An 18,643-nucleotide genomic window follows, 5' to 3' on the forward strand; every position below is an offset into this window, starting at 1 on the left:
TCTAGGTCCCATCGATTTCTGGGGGCTATATGGGGTGCAGGCGATGTTGGAGACCTCTAGAACCCCTAGAGTGGAGCCAGCTCTCTCTTTCACAGACTGAGAAACTAAGGAGAGAAAGGGAGGAAGAGGGCCCATCCAAAGTCACACAGTAATTTAGTGGCCCTGGCAGAACTACAAACAGCACACTGAGGCACAGCTCACAAGCACCCACACACTATCCCACCGACCAGCTCTGAATAGGAGGCCTGGGCTCTACCACCCACCCCAGCCCACACGGCCCGGGCTGCAGCCAGCTCTGGCTCTCCCAGAGTTACTAAGGGGTTTTAAGATAAGTACTTTCAGAGCACCTGGGTGGTTCAGTTGGCTTAGCATCTGACCTCAGCTCAAGTCATGATCTCACAGTCCATGAGTTCAAGCCCCACATCGGGCTCTGTGCTGACAGCTTAGAGCCTTCTTTGGATTCTGTATCTCCCTCTCTCTCTGCCCCTCTGGCACTCATGTTCTCTCTCTGTCTTTCAAAAATAATAAGTATTTAAAAATGTTAAAGGTGAGTACTTTCATCTTTTTAAATTGAGATAGAACTGACATATAACATTAGATTTGTTTCAGGAGTTCAATGTAATGATTCAACATTTGTATATATGGCAAAATGATCACCACAATAAGTCTAGGTGACATCCATGACCACACAGTAACAAATTTTTTCTTGTGATAAGAACTTTTAAAAATCTACTCTCTTAGCAAGTTTCAAATATACAATACAGCATTATTAACCATGCTGTATTACATATTTGAAACTATTATTACGTTATTAACTATAGTCACCACACTGTACATGACATCCCCAGGACTTATTCACCTTATAATTGGGAGTTTGTACCTTCTTACCCCCTTCACCCATTTCACCCACCCCCGCCTCTGTTTTCTGTATCTACGAGTTTGGGGTTTGTTCATTTTTTAGATTCCACGTATAAGTGAGGTCATATAGCACTTGTCTTTCTCGGTCTTATTTCACTTAGCAAATGCCTTCAAGGGTCATCTGTGTTGTTGCCAATGGCAAGATTTCCTTCTTTTTCTTTCATCTTTAATGAAGACAGAAATTGAGGTGCTAGACCGGACTATAGAACTCAGCGAGGGTTCCGAAAAAAGGACAGACAGCGCTCTGCCTCACAGCCAGGCGCCAGTCACTCCCGGAGCCTCAGTGATGCTCACACCAATCCTAAGGGAGGCAGGCAGCACGTCTTTGACAATCTCATAGAGGAAAAAAAGTGGCATTACCTGACTAGGGGTGTCAGATTCAGTATATAAAAATATAGGATGCCCCATTACATTTGAACTTCAGATAAACAGTGAGTAATTTTTATAAATGTATTAGCTTCCTAGGACTGTTGTGACAAAAAGCACAAATCGGGTGGCTTTATTTATTCTCTTACAGTTCTTGAGGCTGAAAGTCTGAAATCAAGGTGTCACGCTCCCTCAGAAGGCTCTAGGGGAGAATCTATTCTATGCCTTTCTTGTAGCTTCTGGTGTTACCATCGATCCCTGGCTTATAGACACATCACTCCAACCTCTGCCTCTGTCATCACATGACATTCTGCCCGTGTGTGTTTTCCTGTGGCCATCTTCCCTTTCTGTGGCTCTTTGCCTCTTAGTATAAGAACAGTCATATTGGATTTAGGGCTCACCCTACTCCAGCATGACCTCACCTTGACTTCATCACTCCTGCAAAGATCCTATTTCCAAATAAGGTCACCTTCATAGTTATCAAAGGGTAGGACTGGAACCTATCTTTTTAGGATACACAATTCAACCCACAACAGTAAGTTTGCCTCAAATACCGCACGGGACATACTTATTTCTGTTGCAGTCCATTCCGGGCTGCCATGACAAAATACCATAGACTGGTGGGCTTACACAACAAATGTTTATTTCTCACAGCTGTGGAGGCTGGGAAGTCCAAGGCCAAGGTGCCAGCAGATCTCTCTGGTGAGAGCCTGTTTCCTGGTTCACAGATGGCTCTCACTGGGTCCTCATGTGGCAGAAGTGGCAAGGTCGCTCCCTGTTATAAGGGCACTAGACCCATTCATGAGGGCTCTACCCTCATGACCTAATCACCTCCCAAAGGACCCACCTCCAAATACTATCATCTTGGGGGTTCAGATTTCAACGAACTGGGGTGGGGGGGAGGACACAAATATTCAGTCTATTGTAGCAACTAAAAACCTATTTGTAATTTATCTGAAATTCAAATGTAACAGAACATCCTATATTTAATCTGGCAATCTTATACCTGAGTCCTATGATCTTGCCCTAATTCCCACAACCTGGTCCTGGTTCTGCCCTCTAGAAAGTAAACTACTATTGGGGCGCCTGGGTGGCGCAGTCGGTTAAGCGTCCGACTTCAGCCAGGTCACGATCTTGCGGTCCGTGAGTTCGAGCCCCGCGTCAGGCTCTGGGTCAGGCTTTGGGCTGATGGCTCAGAGCCTGGAGCCTGCTTCTGATTCTGTGTCTCCCTCTCTCTCTGCCCCTCCCCCGTTCATACTCTGTCTCTCTCTGTCCCCAAAAAAATAAATAAACGTTGAAAAAAAGAAAGTAAACTACTATAAAATAGGGAGGAATGGGGATGAACAAAAGGTTAGTGTCCAACTTTTTCATGAACAAAAGGTTAGTGTCCAAAATCACTTAAAAATGCTTCCACCAGAGGTGGAAGCAGGGCTGGGGGGCAGATATTCACGCCTGCTCCACATCCCAGATCTGTGCTGGGTGCTCAAGACAAAGATGGGGGAGCAGGGCAGGGTGGGCACTGGGTCTCAAATGGCCAGAGGCCATGCAGAATCAGAAGGGTGCTCCAGGCACTGCACTGGCCTGGGACCTGAGCACGTGCTTGGACAGAGCATCTCCAGTCCTGACATCGGGGTCATTAACACCTTAGACCCTCAACTCTGCCCCGATAGAACATCCCTGAGCCCTGTTCCTCAGTCTGTGCCTTTCTCACTGTGATGCATGTCCTGGAAAACGCACCCAGAAGTCCTCAGTTCCACGTGGTCCTCAAATCCAGCTGAGCAGGATCACTGAGCCACACTCATTAGGCTGGAACCTGCCTAGGTCTCCCCTTTGGGTCTCTGTGAGGAGTGAGGACTGGCAGACAGCAGGGGGGACAGACCTGGATCCCTACCTTGGAGGATGGACACTTCTAAGTGATGCAAGACTCAGCACATGATTCAAGTTGATTAAAACCTGCCTGAGCCACCCCACTCTAGGTGAGGGTAAGGCTGACCTCGCCGGTAAGGGGTCTTGGGGGCTGGCTGCAGTTTCTCATCTACCCAGGAGGTGAAACTGAAGCCAGTGGGAAGAGTAGAGCCCTGGGCCCAGAATGAAGAACTGAAAGCTATAACGGAAAGCAGTAAGCTCGCTGACCTCCCGCACCAACAACCTGTACTAGGGACCTAATAAGCAGGTTGGCACCATGATAACTCTGACATTCCTTCTCCCTCTAAACTGGAAGAGCTGGGAGAGTCAGGAGCGCCCAGAATATTGCTTTGCTACATTAAAGGGCAATTATCAGAGTGACCAGGTAACATGGGGCCGGTCTTGAGCCATGTCCAGAATAGACCCAGGTGACAGGTGGGCACAGCCTGGATGGTGTGAGTGGGGCTCCAGTGCCCCCCACCTCTCAGAATGGAATGTGCAGAGCAGCGGGGGCCTTTGCAGCCAGGCTCCTTGGCAGAGTGACGCCGCTTGTGTTTCCAAGCTCTGGGTGAAGACAGCGTGCTTGAGACCAGACAAGCAGGACAGACGCGGGAAGTTGGCACTTCTGCCTCTAAACACGGACCTGGCAGCCTGTAGCAGAAAGAGCTGACTGTTCATCCTGCAGCGTACCTCCCCCAGGGTCTTGCATCCAACCACGCACACTCTGACCACGTCCCCCGCCCGCCAAAGACCCAGCGTCATGGGCCACGGACCCACACACGCACACACACTCACGTACACCGTCCCACCTATCTGTGCGCGCATGCACAGATCCACACTGAGGCACACACACACACTTGCCACAGATAGATGCAGGCGCATGTGCGTGCACACCCTAGCCCACTACCATAGTTGGAAGCTATGGGCTCCAAACTACGGATTTACACACACACACACACACACACACACACACACACACACACACACGGGGCTCTCACACCATGCCCAACTTCACAACCACACCCACGGTGTATATTTAAAGCGTTTCCTTGGCTCACCAGTGGAAAATACATTTCTTTTCTCACTTTCCAGATTTTCAATCCTCAACCTGGTGCCAATTTCCATTTGTGAGATGACACCCAAGAAAGACCAAGAACCTAGAAAAGGAAATGAATCTGAGCCCAACAGGTGCTGGCTTCCTGACAATGCGGCTGATGCTGTTACAGCCCCTCTTTGTGGCTGAGACTAAAGGGCACCGGCCAAGGGGAATATCTGAACGGGAGTACCAAACCGCTGCTGAGGCCAGTCACCAGCGGAAATGAAAGGGGTGAGGGCTGACAGGAGGCGGTATCAGGGCAGTAAAGCCAGCAGGGTAGAGGGAGGAGAAGGAAGAGGGCAGGGTGGCAGGAGAGCCCGTGAACAAGCACAAGCCTAACTTGAGCACAGCCACACAGGTGGTGCCACTGCCGAACTACTTGAGACAGCGGGGCTGGCGGGGGGGGGGGGGGGGGGGGGGGGGGGGGATGCCGCAGTTTTCCAGAAAGTAGTGTGACAGGCTGGACTCAAATCAAGAAGTAACTTCTACCCCTGTGTGGCAGTGCAGGCAGGATGAAAAGAATGACGTGGCTTGCCCAAACTCAGAGCACTGAAATGAGAGCAAACAACGTCCTGATAAAGTATTAGCATTCTAGGGCTGCCGAACAGAATCACCCCACACTGGGAGGCTTATCCAACAGAAGTGGACTGTCTCACAGCTCGGGAGGCTGGAAGCTGGAGATCAAGGTGCTGGCAGGGCTGATTCCTTCTGAGGGCTGGGAAGGAAGGACCTGTCCCAGACCTCTCTCCTTGACCTGTATACCACCATCTTCTCCCTGCCTCTTCACACCGTTTTCTTTCCATGTGTCTCTGTGTCCAAATTTCCCCTTCTTATAAGGAATCTGGGCACACTAGAGGGGCGCCCACCCTAAATAGCCTCACTTTAACCTCACCTCCTCTGCGATCATATTCTTCTGACAGACAGGGTGGTGGGGGAGGAGCTGGTTAGGACACTAACTTATCTTTGGGGCAGGTGGGACACAATTCAGCCAATATCAAGTTGAGACTGAACCACCATAATAACTGAACTAACAAAGACCCTGGGGTTCAACTTAACACTGAGGGTCACGACTGAGTGGGTCGGCAATCAGAAACATGGACCCCAATTATAGGGGACCTCTAATGGCAGAAAGCCAGGACTCCGCACCATGTTTTAAAGACTGCTTTCAGTCACTTCCTTATTTTTCTTGCAGAATAACGTTTCTACGAGAATGAATGGCTTTATCTGTGTTTGCAACTGGGCTCATTAGAAGTGGATGTGCAAGGTCCACATATGGGCTCATCTTCACAAAATTGGTGAGTAAAGCATCCTCTTACCAAAATCATAGTTTACAACTATGTAAAAGTAAATAAGTAAATAAACACGGTTTTCTATAAGCATTCTAACAAGTTTCGTTTTCTATAATAAATATTCAGTCTCAAATGTTAACAGTCCACAGCTCTTGGAACTATTAAAATAAACCTCTCAATGTTTCAGGAACACTCTTTGTCCCCTTAGGAAACACACTTGGACAGAAAATCAACTTTATGATGACAAGATACTGGACAAATACAGATTTCACTTGAATTTCATAGTAACTGTATGTAAATATTTGTTGCACTTCTCTATTTCAAAAAAGGCTAATGCTTAATCCAGGGTCTGGCATTCTCAAAAGTGCTCTACCCTCTCAGGGCACCTGCTACGGAAGCTTGAAGCCTCTGGCCTCAAGTTAATTTTTTTTTAAGTTTATTTGTTTATTTTGAGAGGGAGAGCATGAACGGGGCAGAGGCAGACAGAGGGGGAAAGAAACAGAGAATCCCAAGCAGGTTCCATGTTCACAGCATGGAGCTCGATGCAGGACTCGACCCCAAGAACCGCGACACCACAACCTGAGCCAAATTCAAGAGTCGGATGCTTAACCAACTCAGCCACTCAGGTGCCCTTCAACTTAATTTTAATCAAGTCTGATTTTAAAGTGTTTGGAGTTTATAATTTTTAACTCTGTATAGCTCCTAGGAAACACTTTCAGGGCCCCTTTTTCAAAAATCATGACCTTGAAGTGGTCTTGGGGGCAACGTAAGTAAGGCAATGCCTGGTTCATGAGCAAAGACTTTGGGGCTGGTCTGCTTGGGCTGGACTCCCAGCTCTGCCATGCACTAGCCACATGGCCTTGAGCAAAGTGTTAACTTCTCTGAGCCTTGCTTTCCATTTGTAAAACTGGGACAATAATACCAAGTTCTCCCAGTCACTGTGAGAACTGAACGAGATCACATATGGGCGGTGGCTGCTGTGGTGTGCCTCTGCTCAGAAACACAAGCCTCATTCCCCAGCTGCCAGGCACACTGCCAGAACACGGCCTTCAGCTGTCAGCCCTCTTGGGGGGTTGCCTCAGCTGCAGAAAACTGTCCGAGGTCACATCTCCTTCCAGGGGCGACCTGTGTGAATAACTGATCGACGTAGGGCTGTAAAGGCTTGGCATCCTTGTCTCCACTCAGGCAACTCTGCAGCACCATGCTTCCCATGGTTCCAGGGCTTCCCATGGGGCTGCCTGACCCTGCCCAACCCTGCATTCTGTCCCCTCCCTTCCCTGTCCCGGTGTTGACCCCAAGACCCTGCCTCCAACTTCATAAACATCCTGAGCTCTAATCTTTGACTCAGAGTCTGCTTCCCCAATAAGAACAGTATGTGACCATATGTGAGGCCCTCAGAAAAGTTCCTGGCACATAGTAAGCATGACTTAAGGGCCTGTCAAATAAAAAGCTAGAAGAAAATAGTGACCAGAAGGTGTTCCCCATGCCTTGGAAGCCAAGTGGTATCTGGATCCAAATCTGCCTTAGAGGCAGAGGTCTGGGGATGACCTTGTAATGGGACACAGGGGACATCATCGGACTGCACACCTCTGGGCCAGGGGAGATGGGGGCCTGGGGGCTTTGACACAATACCCTGGGAAGAAGAGAAGGTAGGTAAGATTTGAGGATGCTCTATATCTCCCTGCCTTGATGCTGTCTGCCAGAAAGGTGAGAGATGTGGAACTTTCTTCCTGAACTTTTCAAATTCTATTTTAATACAAGATCTCTGGATGCTTTCTACTATTTATACAATATTGTAGCTCAATATTGTCCCAGAGCAAGAACATCTGGGACAACCAGAAGAGCAGAATTCAGACCAGAGCAAAACAGACATCTGGGATGGCCGTTAGCCAAAGATGCCTGCGACAGTGCGAATTTTTCATTTAAAAGTTAGAAACGCCCAGCTTTGAAAGAGAGCATCTCTCTCCACTGTGATATAGGGCCAAATCCTGCCAAGGGATAAACGGATGGCCATGTAGACGCTCTTAACCACTGGTTGACTTAGACAAATGTCTATTAACCTCCACTGAAAGCAGATATCAAGGGCATGACACTGGTGCTATGCCAAGAAAGGGCTTTACATGCAGTGGAAGCCCAGTGGAAGACAGAGATTAATTCTGTCTAGAGCAGGAAAGGTGGGCTTCCTAAAGGAGGTGATGTTTGAAGTGGCTTTTGAGAGATGAATAGAAGTTCTCCAATCACACAAAGTGCAGAGGGGTTTCTAGGTAGAAGGAAACAGCACATACAAGCAGGGAATGCTCAAGAAAGGTTTAGGTGATTTGGTTTGGCTGGAACTTGGAATGCTCGGGAAGAACTGGCTGGAGTGGGGATTAAGGAATCACACAGGAAGCTGAGGAATGACAGGATCATGGCTGGCCCAGGATCCCAGATCAGAGAACTTGGATTTTATTCTGAATACGGTGAGGCACCCACAGGAGCTCCTGAGCAGGGGACTTTCCAGCCCAGACATGGTTTCTGGAAATATAATTCTTGTGGTTAGCCTGGGGAAATGGGATGAAGGGTGCACCCGGCCACAGGGCACATCTTTCCAGTTTGCACTGCTCAAGCAAGAGGAAGCAACCTGGGTTTTGCATTTCCAAGTGAAAACCAGAAGACAAACACGGGTCTGGAAAAGACAGAAGGCCCACAGTTGGAGACAACCAGGGAGCTGGAGCAGTTTCCTTCTAAACAGCTGTGGTGTACAAGCGTTTGGATTTGGCTTGATTATTTAAATGGAATGTACTTCTCACTGCCTCTCCTTGTTTTATATCAACATCTGAGGTGGCCGCAACAGTATCCAAATGATCCAGGGACTTGCTCAGCACATAGCAGACGCTCAGCCACAAGCCACAGCTGGAGCGCCCATCTTTCTATGGAATTTCCAGTCATAAAAAGACCCAGATGTTCTAAGATGATTATCTTGGTGCTGAAAAGATGCCAGGTCTTAGCAAAGACCTGCCAAGAGATGGGTGTCTTAGAGTCGGTTCCCTGGAAACAAATTCTCGGATGGATACTTGCGTACAAGAGGTTTAGCGGGGAGTGTTTGGGGGAGATACACCTTTTAGGAAGGCAAGGTTGAGTGCAGGGAGAGCCCCACTTGCAATGCAGCGGCAGTGGAGGCCTCAGCCAATCTTGTGAGAGCTCTGGGGCTGAGAGGGCCCCGAGGTGAGGCAAGGAGGCAGGACTTGATTTCACTGCCACAGGCTTTTATCTAGGAGGAGCATAATGTTGTGTAAGAAGTTTCCACAAGCCAAGGGTAAGTCTCAGTGACTGATAGAGCTATTAAGTGATGTACTCAGCAGCTGAGGGATGGGGGTATGAGCCCTGAAGTGGGGAACTGGGCCAAGCACTCCAATACCCTGCACGGGGGGATCTAAGTCAGCCTCCCAGCCCATAAGCCTCCAAACGATAGACTGTGCAGCTGGAGCTGGATTCAGGAACAAGCCACATTCAAAAGAGGGGACCCTCTGCCCAATTCAATCCACAAACTATGGCCTCTGCAGTCCTCTGGGTCAACAAAGTGACATCCAGACTCAGGGGCTGCCCTGTTGGGCACTGATGCCAGGAACCTATGGGCAGCCACAAAGCCAGGCTGAACATCCAAGATTATTCCCAAGAGCCAATCCTACTGTGAACAATCCACATGGGGTAGTGCGTCTAGACAAATGTCACCAAGTTTCCGATACTGATTACATGTCTATCAGGGTACCACCAGACTCAAGTGTGAAACTTTTTTAATATGCACATGCTCCCCCACCCTGTTCCTGCTTCAGAAAGTCTGAGTCTGGGATGAGCCCAGGAATCCATACATCTCAGAAGCGCATGGTTGATTCTAACGTGCAGACCTCTTTGATACCTCTCTCCTAGACCAACCTGGACCACCTCGTGCACAGACCTGTGTCAACCTGGGGTCACAGACTCAAAATCTACCCCCCCCCCACCGAGGGCATACTCAGGTATCCCTATTGTGTGAAAGGAGCTGAATGAAGCCATCATAAATGCAAAGTGGAGAGAGCACATGCCCCACACAAGAGGAAATCAGGACCCAGTCCCAACTGATAGTTGCTAAATGGGAATGGAGTCTCACGAAGGCCATGCGCCTTACAGATTAAAAAAATAATAATAAAATAAATCCAGATTTTTATGAAAATCTTCTGATTTTAAAATGCTAGCAATTAGCTCAAATATTCTTAAACATTTTGTAAGCCACATAATACCAATCTGTAGGTCTGGTTTTGTTCTTGGGGCACCAATTCATCATTTCTGCTGTAGATCTTCCCAGATCAAGCAGGGTGAGGAGTCCTATATATAGAACAGTATAGACCAGGGGGTGACCAATATGGACAGTCATGAACCAGACAGGCTAGCTATCCTGGATTTGACAGCGAGGGTAGTTTTGGATTAAACTGTGTAGACCAATGAATGTGAAAACACAGTAGTACTGGATTGGAGAGTGTAGACTATCTTGGATTTGACAGCAGGGACAGCCCTAAGTTAGACAATATAGACCAGTGGTTCTCAAACGGGGTTATTTTATCCTGCAGGGGATACTGTCAATGTCTGAAGACATTTTCACTGTCACAACTCAGTGGGGAGAGGCACATGGGCATCTAGTGGGTAGAAGGCAAAGATGCTGCTAAATATCCTGCAATGTATGGAACAGCCACCCTCAACCCCAGCAAAGAAGTACCCATTCAAAACGTCAACAGTTCCAGGGGCTCCTGGGTGGCTCAGTTGGTTAAGCGTCCAACTTCGGCTAAAGTCATGATCTCGTGGTTTGTGGGCTCAAGCCCCACATCACGCTCTGTGCTGACAGCTCGGAGCCTGGAGACTGCTTCTGATTCTGTGTCTCCCTCTCTCTCTGCCCCTCCCCCACTCATGCGCCTGCGCGTGCGCACACGCTCTCTCTCTCTCTCTCTCTCTCAATAATAAATGTTAAAAATTTAAAAGAAAAAAAAAGTCAACAGTGCCACTATTGAGAAACAGACAATCAGACCATCCTGGATAAAAGCATGGATAGTGCTGGGTAGAACAGTGTGGAACCATGCAATCCAAAATGGTAGCCATAGTCACATATGACAATTGATCATTTGCAATGTAGCTAGTGAAACTAAGGAAGTCAATGTTCATTTTATTTTAATTCAATTTATGTTTTATAAAATCTCAATACTAATCAAGGATTTCCAATGAAACATGAACACCTGAATTAAGATGGGCTATAAATATGAAATACGCACCAAATTTCAAAGATACAATCCAAAAAAAAGGTAAAATTATCTCACTGATAATTTTATATTGATTATATGTTGATAATAATTTTGATCTACTCAGTTAAATAAATATTATTAAAATTGATTTCACCTGTTTCTTTTTACCTTTTTGAATGTGGCTACTAGAAAATTGTGAGTATGTGCACACATTGTTATTTCTATTGGACAGAGTGGGAATACAACATCTTGAATTCTCTAGAACAGATGGCCCTGGGTTGGACAGAACAGACCACCCTGAATTTATTAACATGGATTTGCTCTGGGTAGGACGATGCAGACCATCCTGAATGGGGAGAGGGGGAGGGGAGGAGGAGGAGATGTACGGAGATGACATAAGGAGGTCACGAGAGGGTAGGTCACACAGGGTAAGGCAGGCTCTGATGAGAAGTTTGTATTCCCTGTGACCTAAGTGAACAGGGAGGCCCCGAAGGGTTGAAGTGTCTGATGTAATTGGATTTGTGTTTTAGGACAATCCCTCTGGCAACAGAGTGAAAAGTGGATTAGAAAAAGACAAGTCTGGCTCTTACATAGAAGATGCCCCAGCAGATTCTATGACTGCATTTTGCTCCCCCATTGCATCCCTCATGCCACCTAGCACATGGGTGACACCAAATAAATTCCCGAATGAATCAATTGATCAATCGATATCTTTGGTATGCTATTCCCTAGTTCAAGATCAAGCAGGTAGTGGATGGACCCTTTTTCTTACCTTCTCTGAATACAAATTAATTCCCAGCTCCCACACTCCTACATGAAAAAAGAGGAGAGTAAAGAATATCGTTTCTTGGAAAGAAAAACCTCTCTGTGGCTGTTTTCCTTCTTCAAATTCTAAAGCAAGAATATATTATTCAGAGAGACAGATAAAAGGCATAAAACCCAGCCTCCAAGTCCCCTAAACAATTTGCTTCTTTTCTGTACACAGGGAAGAGAGAGGATAGTGTGGGCAGCCGGAATCTCCAGCAGCCGTGGAATGGGTAACTGGAGAGACACAGGGAGAGGGAAGGGCCCCCCAGCCAGGGTTGGGGGGGGAAACAGATGCTACCTGAGGGTGACGCCAGGGATGGGGTAGAGCACTGTCCCAGGACCCTAACACCAAGCCTAGATACTTTCTAGTCTGTGTGACCCTGGGCAAGTCTGCACAACCTCTCTGGGCTTGCCTTGCTCTCCAGGGGAGTTGCCTTAGCACAGATGGCAGCACTGAGGCTGCTCTGACAGAAGTCACTAGAGCCCATAAATGCACTGATGGCAAGGCAGTGGGCACAGGGATGGCAGACAGAAGTCCTGGCTCTATCCTAGCTCAGGTGTGCACTGTGTGGGCCCCCGACTCACTGGGCCACATTTTCCCCAGAAGGAGGGGGTAACTGGGATTGTCCCTAAGTCCCCAGCGAGGCTGAGCAGGCACCAAGATCTCTGTGAGTGCCAGACGTCTGAAGCCCAGGAGAGACCAGCGAGCCGTAGCTGCCTCTCCCGGAGGGGACACGGGCTCCTCTGGAGGCCCAGAGGGACCCCACTTCCCACAGGCAGTCAGACAAGGCCTCCCCCCCATCCTCCATTAGGTGGTTGACAGCCAGGTCTGGTGGCAGGAGTTTGTCTCCATTCCACTTCCTGCAGCCCGGCACTGCCCACCCTACCCTCCACCCATGAGCTTCACTTAACAGCAGGCAGGACACTTTTTACTATAACTCAAGGGCAAGGGGGAGCAGACCCTCCTCCACATAACAAGGTCTGTGAGAAATGCCAGCAACGGCGTGAGAGCTCTGTTGGTTTTCAGATACTATGCCCTGAAGTGGGCACCCGTTGAGGGGTTCTCCCCACCACATCCCACCTCCAACTTCAGAATCCAGCCCCCCCACAACACTGCCATCCAGCAAGGGGACAACAAGAAACCCTACGTGGGGCTCAACTCAGGAGAAAATGGGATCTTAGGAAGAGGGGATGAAAGGGAAAATATGATGGACGGACAGGGGAGGCCAGAAACATTGTGCCCACACTTAGAAGAAGAGGACGGAATCCCACACCCAACACCAGAGCCTGGGAGATGCTGAAGGGACCAGAGAAGTCACCCTAGCAGCGTGTGTGATCATCAGGTTGTGACCCATAAAACTGGACTGGATAAAAGTGATGTTCATTCTCTGCGACTTTTTTTTTCCCTTCCACAATAAGAGACAGGCCTAGAGAACACACACCAAAATATTTACTGACCGCTTCCCGTGTGTGCCCCACCTGGCCGCCTCTAGGAGGGTCCTCTGCCATATTCCAGAGATGGCTCCTGGGCCTGCAGTCTCCTCCACTGGCCTCTCTGCTACATTCCCCGGGGGCCTTCGAGGCTTTCACAGGCGGCTGGACCACCTTTCCCACGGTGCTTCCCCCAGCTCACAGGACTCCTTTATCTGAACGCTTATTGCTTTTTAGACATTTACCAATTGTTCACTTTGTAAGACATGTGCACAATGAAAATCCTGTTTTAATCATCACAGCAAGGTTTTGAGGCTGACTGCACCGTTAGTCCCACTTTTCAGATAAGGACACCGAGACTCAAGGTGGCAACAGCAAGCAGTTCATGGTGGCTAGAAGAGACTCGGGCTGTGTGTTCCTCCTCACTGTCACCAGAATTGCCATCCCCACTGTCTGAGCAGGAAAGAGCCCACGCAGGCTGGCGTGCTAAAGAGAAAACGTACAGACTTTGGAGTTAGACCTGGGTTCGACTCCTGCCTCTGCCGTGCACCAGCTCTGTGATCTGGGTAACTTGCCCCATCTGCCAGGGACTCAGAAGTCTTAACTGCAAACTGGGATCCTGTCATCCCAGTCCCATCAGGTAGCCAAAAGGAGAAGATGAGGCTGTGTGGACAAGCTCGTTGCCGGGACTGGTAAAGACGGCATTTTGTCATCACCACTGCGACGGCATGCCACAGGTGAGGAAAGGGAGGCCCAGAGATGCCAAGCCATTTGCCTAAAATACGAGGAAAGATAGCAAGCATCTGAGCAGGGTGGCAGCCTTGAGTCTCCTGACTCCAGATTCAGGGCTGTTCTTCCTCATTTTCTCATTGAGCATGGTTTCAGAACAAAGCAGGCTGAGTACCCAGAGCCCAACTTCTGCAGAGACCAATAAACAGGGATTTTCAAATGTCTTGGACTTGGATTTGGCTACAGAGCAGCCATGTGCCCCCCTTCCCCTCAGCTCAGGCAAAGCTCAGTAGAGATGGTTCTTCTGCTCACCCCCACCCCCCACACACACTCCCCCACCCCCACCCCTCCACCCCTCCACCCCCCTCACCCCCCCCCCCCCCCGCCCGAGGTTGGCTGGGCATGGGCCACAAGGGGAACTTTAGTAAGAGATTCAGGAAGTCACCATGCAGGGAGCATTTAGGAAGTGCTGGGCATTTTGTACACATTGCTGCCCTCTAGTGTCCTTGTGAAGAAGGTTAGTAGCTTCCAGGCTTGGTGGTCATGGGCCAAAAGAGAAAATAAAAAATGAAGGGAGAGCCAAAGAAGAGCTGCTAATGCTTTATTATTTGGAAGAAACAGGATTGTACTACTTCCACTGCTTGAAATCCTCTAGTGCTGCCCTCTGGTGGTAGATCCAATACGGTGGCCATTAGTCGCAGGTGGCGATCTGAATTCATATTTAATAAAAATAAAACTAAAATTTCAGTTCCTCCGTTGCATTAACCACATTCCAAGTGCTCAGTAAGCACATATAGAAGTGGCTACCATACGGCACCTGGGTGGCTCAGTCAGTTGAGCATCTGACTTTGGCTCAGGTCATGATCTCAAGGTTCATGGGTCCGAGCCCCAAGTGGGGCTCTGTGCTGATGGCTCAGAGCCTGGACCCTGCTTCCGATTCTGTGTCTCCCTCTCTCTGCCCCTCCCCCACTTGTGCTCTGTCTCTGTCTTCCTCTCTCTCAAAAACAGATAAACATTTAAAAATTTTTTTAATAAAACAAATAAGTGCCCACTGTATTGGACAGCTCAGATATACAATGTTTCCATCATCACAGAAATTTCTGTTAGTGCTGCTCCAGCAGCTCCCCACTGTTGTACTTGAGATGAAATTCCTTCTCCCACAGTGGCCTACAGGTGCCTTTCTCTCCAGCTTCATCTTGGGCCACTGTCTGCCTCTTTCACTCTCTGCCTAATGATGTACGTCTCATTACCTCCATTTGGCAGATGAGAAAGTGAAGCTCAGACAGGTTCAGTGATATTCCCAAGTCAGCGCAGCTAATAAATGCTTCAAGTCCAGACTTGAAACCATGTCCGGCCCATAAGCCTTCACCGTCTCTCAGGTTCCTTATCACCCCACAAGATAAGGAAGAGCCCTTCATTCTGCTCTTCCAAGCACAGCTCGACCCCCTTCAGGTTCCTGTCCCAACAGCCTCTACATGGCAGGAGCTGAGATTCTGCCCACGACCGCGCCAAGGTCAAAGGCAGAAAATCCAGGGTGTGGCCAAAAAGAGATTTGCCCTAGTTCCCGGCTTTTATTGGCCAAGAGCCCAGAGTGGACAGAGGAGTGACAGGGGAATTCTTTTCAGACAAGAAAACAGCTTTGAAGACATTTCCCGATGACAATACATGTAAGCACATGTTCACAGGTAGGAACACACACAGTGGCCGGCACAAACTCACACACGTACACACACACACCAGCTGGCACACTCTGACATGCGTACACAGATGAGCATATCCAAGGATGCACGAGCTTCTTAATACAGAAGGCAGGGTCCACACCTGAAGCAGTTCAGAAAGACAGCCGGGAAAGTGTGCCCAACTTAATGCTGAGCTGTGTCTCTGAAGCAGTGGCCTTCCAGTTTTGTCTCTGATGAATCTCCACGCTCCAGAGACAAGCACCTACAAAGGCTGTTCAGAAGCACACAAACGGCCATAAAGATTGACTGACAACCAGAAATGCAGGGTACAGTGACAGTGACAGGGCAGGAACACCCTGGTGCTGAAAGGGGGCCCACAGGTGACAGTCTGGGTGGGGGACGGCAATGACAGCACACAGGGAAGCAAACACACCAGTCTGTCCAGTGTTCTGGCCACAAAGCAGATGCCAGAGTCCCCTCTAGGCCTCCCTGGGTTAGGCGCCAGTGCCCACGGCATGGTTATGAGCCTGATTAAAGCCTCCTAAACGACAGCAGCCAAACAGGGGCCACAGGGCGAAGAGGGGGAGTTGGTCAGGTTGGGTGTGCAACAGGAAGTTTCCAAAGCTGATGAACGGTTGCAAAAATACCCAGACCAAGGAAATGCTGTGACCTTCCATAATAGTCCCAAACAGGAAAGACCCAAAGTATCCATCCATGAAAGAATGGACATGGTATATTCCATGTGGAATACAATGGGATGTTACTCAGTGATTAAATAAGCAAGTACTGACACACACAACAACATGAACGAAGCTCACAGGCACAACACAGAGGCAGAGAAGCTAGCCAGAGAGGGAAGCAGACTGCATGACTCCCTTTTATAAAAGTCCATAATTTTATGGACAGCAACACTAACCTGTGCTATTAAAAGCCAAAAGCGTGGTGACCTCTGGTGGGGAAGGAGTTAGATACACACTTAGAAGGATCATGAAAGAAATTTCTGGGATGCTGGAATTCCTTTTTTTTTTTTTTTTTTTTTCCCACTGAGCTGTTCATTTCAGATGTGTAGCCATAAGTATACATGGTATATACCTCAACAATTTTTCTAAGCGAGAGGGAAGGAACATGCTGGCCAGCCGGTGAGTGTGTCAGAGCCAAGGCCCTGGGGCGTCCCCACAAGTGAGGGCTGTTACACCTGTTGGACGGACCCCTTCAGGGGGTGCTCTTCCTGCCCACTTGGTCCTGCCATGCCCTCGTCCCCAGAGGCATGTGAACCTTAGCCCCAGCAGAACTCACAAAGGGGGTCTTGTAGGAACTATTCCAAGTGAGGATGGACCCCACCCCAGCCCAGAGGTGTTCTCAGTCACTCACACACACACACACACACACACACACACACACACAGCACCCTGCTGGGGCTGAACTGCAGGGCCCACATACGGCCCACATAGGGGAATGCAGTCTTGAGGAGGGACAGGGTGGGTTCAGTCACACGGAACTTCAGGGCATCAGGGTCAGGAAGAGAAACCAAGCCTCCGCCTCCACCTCAAGGCAGGGTCCCTGCAGTGCGGCCCCACTTCCTGGCGCAGCTCTCAGCTCCAGGACCCTGTACGCTACCTGCCCCTGCCTCAGCCTCCAGGGCTTCAGTTCTCCTCCTGCCTCTTGGGGCCTCAGTTTTTCCCATCTCTTAAATGGGGTCCTTACCCCCTTGAAAAATGGCTGTGAGGACACAGTGTGGCCCAGCACCTGGCACACAGAACATGCCCAGTCCACATGTCTGTCCCCTTCGGTCTTCCCCCTTCCCTTGCAAACTGACCAGTGTGACAGGGTCTCCTGGGCTGAGAACAGAATCACCTGGATCCATATTACCCACGAAGTGGCCTCCCAGGCCCTCCCAAGAGGTTGGGGCTCTGTGGAACTACGGAACTGTGTTTTTCATGAGTTCCCTGGTGACTCTCACATTGGAAACATCCGGGAAACTCTGCTGGGCAGGACAGAGTGACGAGACTCGGGACAGAATGCTGGATTGGTATGACTGTACCTATCTCACCTGGTGGTTTCAAGGACTCGAAGATGTTACTATTCTGAGGGGTGTGCTAATGAGTTTTCAGACCCCCAACCTCAAATGCAAGCACAGAGCAGGGGCTCACAGTCAACTGTACTGTTGCTGGAGACCCAGCAATGGATCTAGGCGCTGGGGGACCAGGAGAAAGGGTCCCCCGTTAGCTATATGGCAAGCCAGGGTTGGGCCCCAACAGACCTCTTAGGGTCAGTGAGGTGCCAGACAGAAGATGAGGGGGCCCAGCAGCAGGATGCAAAGGTGCGGGACAGTACAGTCCCCAGTGGGGATCCTGGATGCTAGGAGAGGAAACTGACCACGACCAGAAAAACCACCCTCACCATTTCTGACTCCCCCTAAGTGAGCTGCTGACTCTAGGGGATGCTTGCCCACATCCTCTGACTTTAAGCCCATTGCACGCTGTGAGGCAATAAGCATCGGGGCTGCATTCTGACCCCCACGGGTCCTCAGGGCTTTTCCTTCTGTGGGTACCTTCCTCCAGAAAACAAATTGTTAAAACCATAGTTTACAACTGCCTTGGTACAAAGATGAATATAATCCGGTCTGGGTTACATTTACTTTTCTTCTGATTTAAAAAGAAATTAGAGGGGCACATGGGTGGTTCAGTCAGTTGAGCATTTGACTCTTGATTTAGGCTCAGGTCACAATCTCATCATTGATGAGACTGAGCCCCGCGTCATCAGGCTCTGTGCTGACAGCACAGAACCTGCTTGGGATTCTCTTTCCCTCCCTTTATGCCCCTCCCCCACTCATTCTCATTCTCTCTCTCTCTCTCTCTCTCTCTCTCTCAAAATAAATCAATAAACATTTTTTTTTAATTTTTAAAAAGAAATTAGAACATGTCTGCGGGCTCATGTATTCATTTCCTATTGCTGCTATAACCAGCTACCACAAACATAGTGGCTTAAAACAACACACATTTATTATTTTACAGTGCTGGAGGTGAGAAGACCAAAATGGGTCTCAGTGGGCTAAAATCAAGGTGTGGTCGGGCTGCAATCTTTGCCAGGGGGTCTAGGGGAGAATACCCTCCCCTGCCTCTCCCAGCCTCTAGAGGCAGCCACACTCCTGGCTACGGCCCCTCCCCCATCTTCAAG

The sequence above is a fragment of the Leopardus geoffroyi genome, chromosome E2 (genome assembly GCF_018350155.1).
Source record: "Leopardus geoffroyi isolate Oge1 chromosome E2, O.geoffroyi_Oge1_pat1.0, whole genome shotgun sequence".
Classification (NCBI taxonomy): domain Eukaryota; kingdom Metazoa; phylum Chordata; class Mammalia; order Carnivora; family Felidae; genus Leopardus; species Leopardus geoffroyi.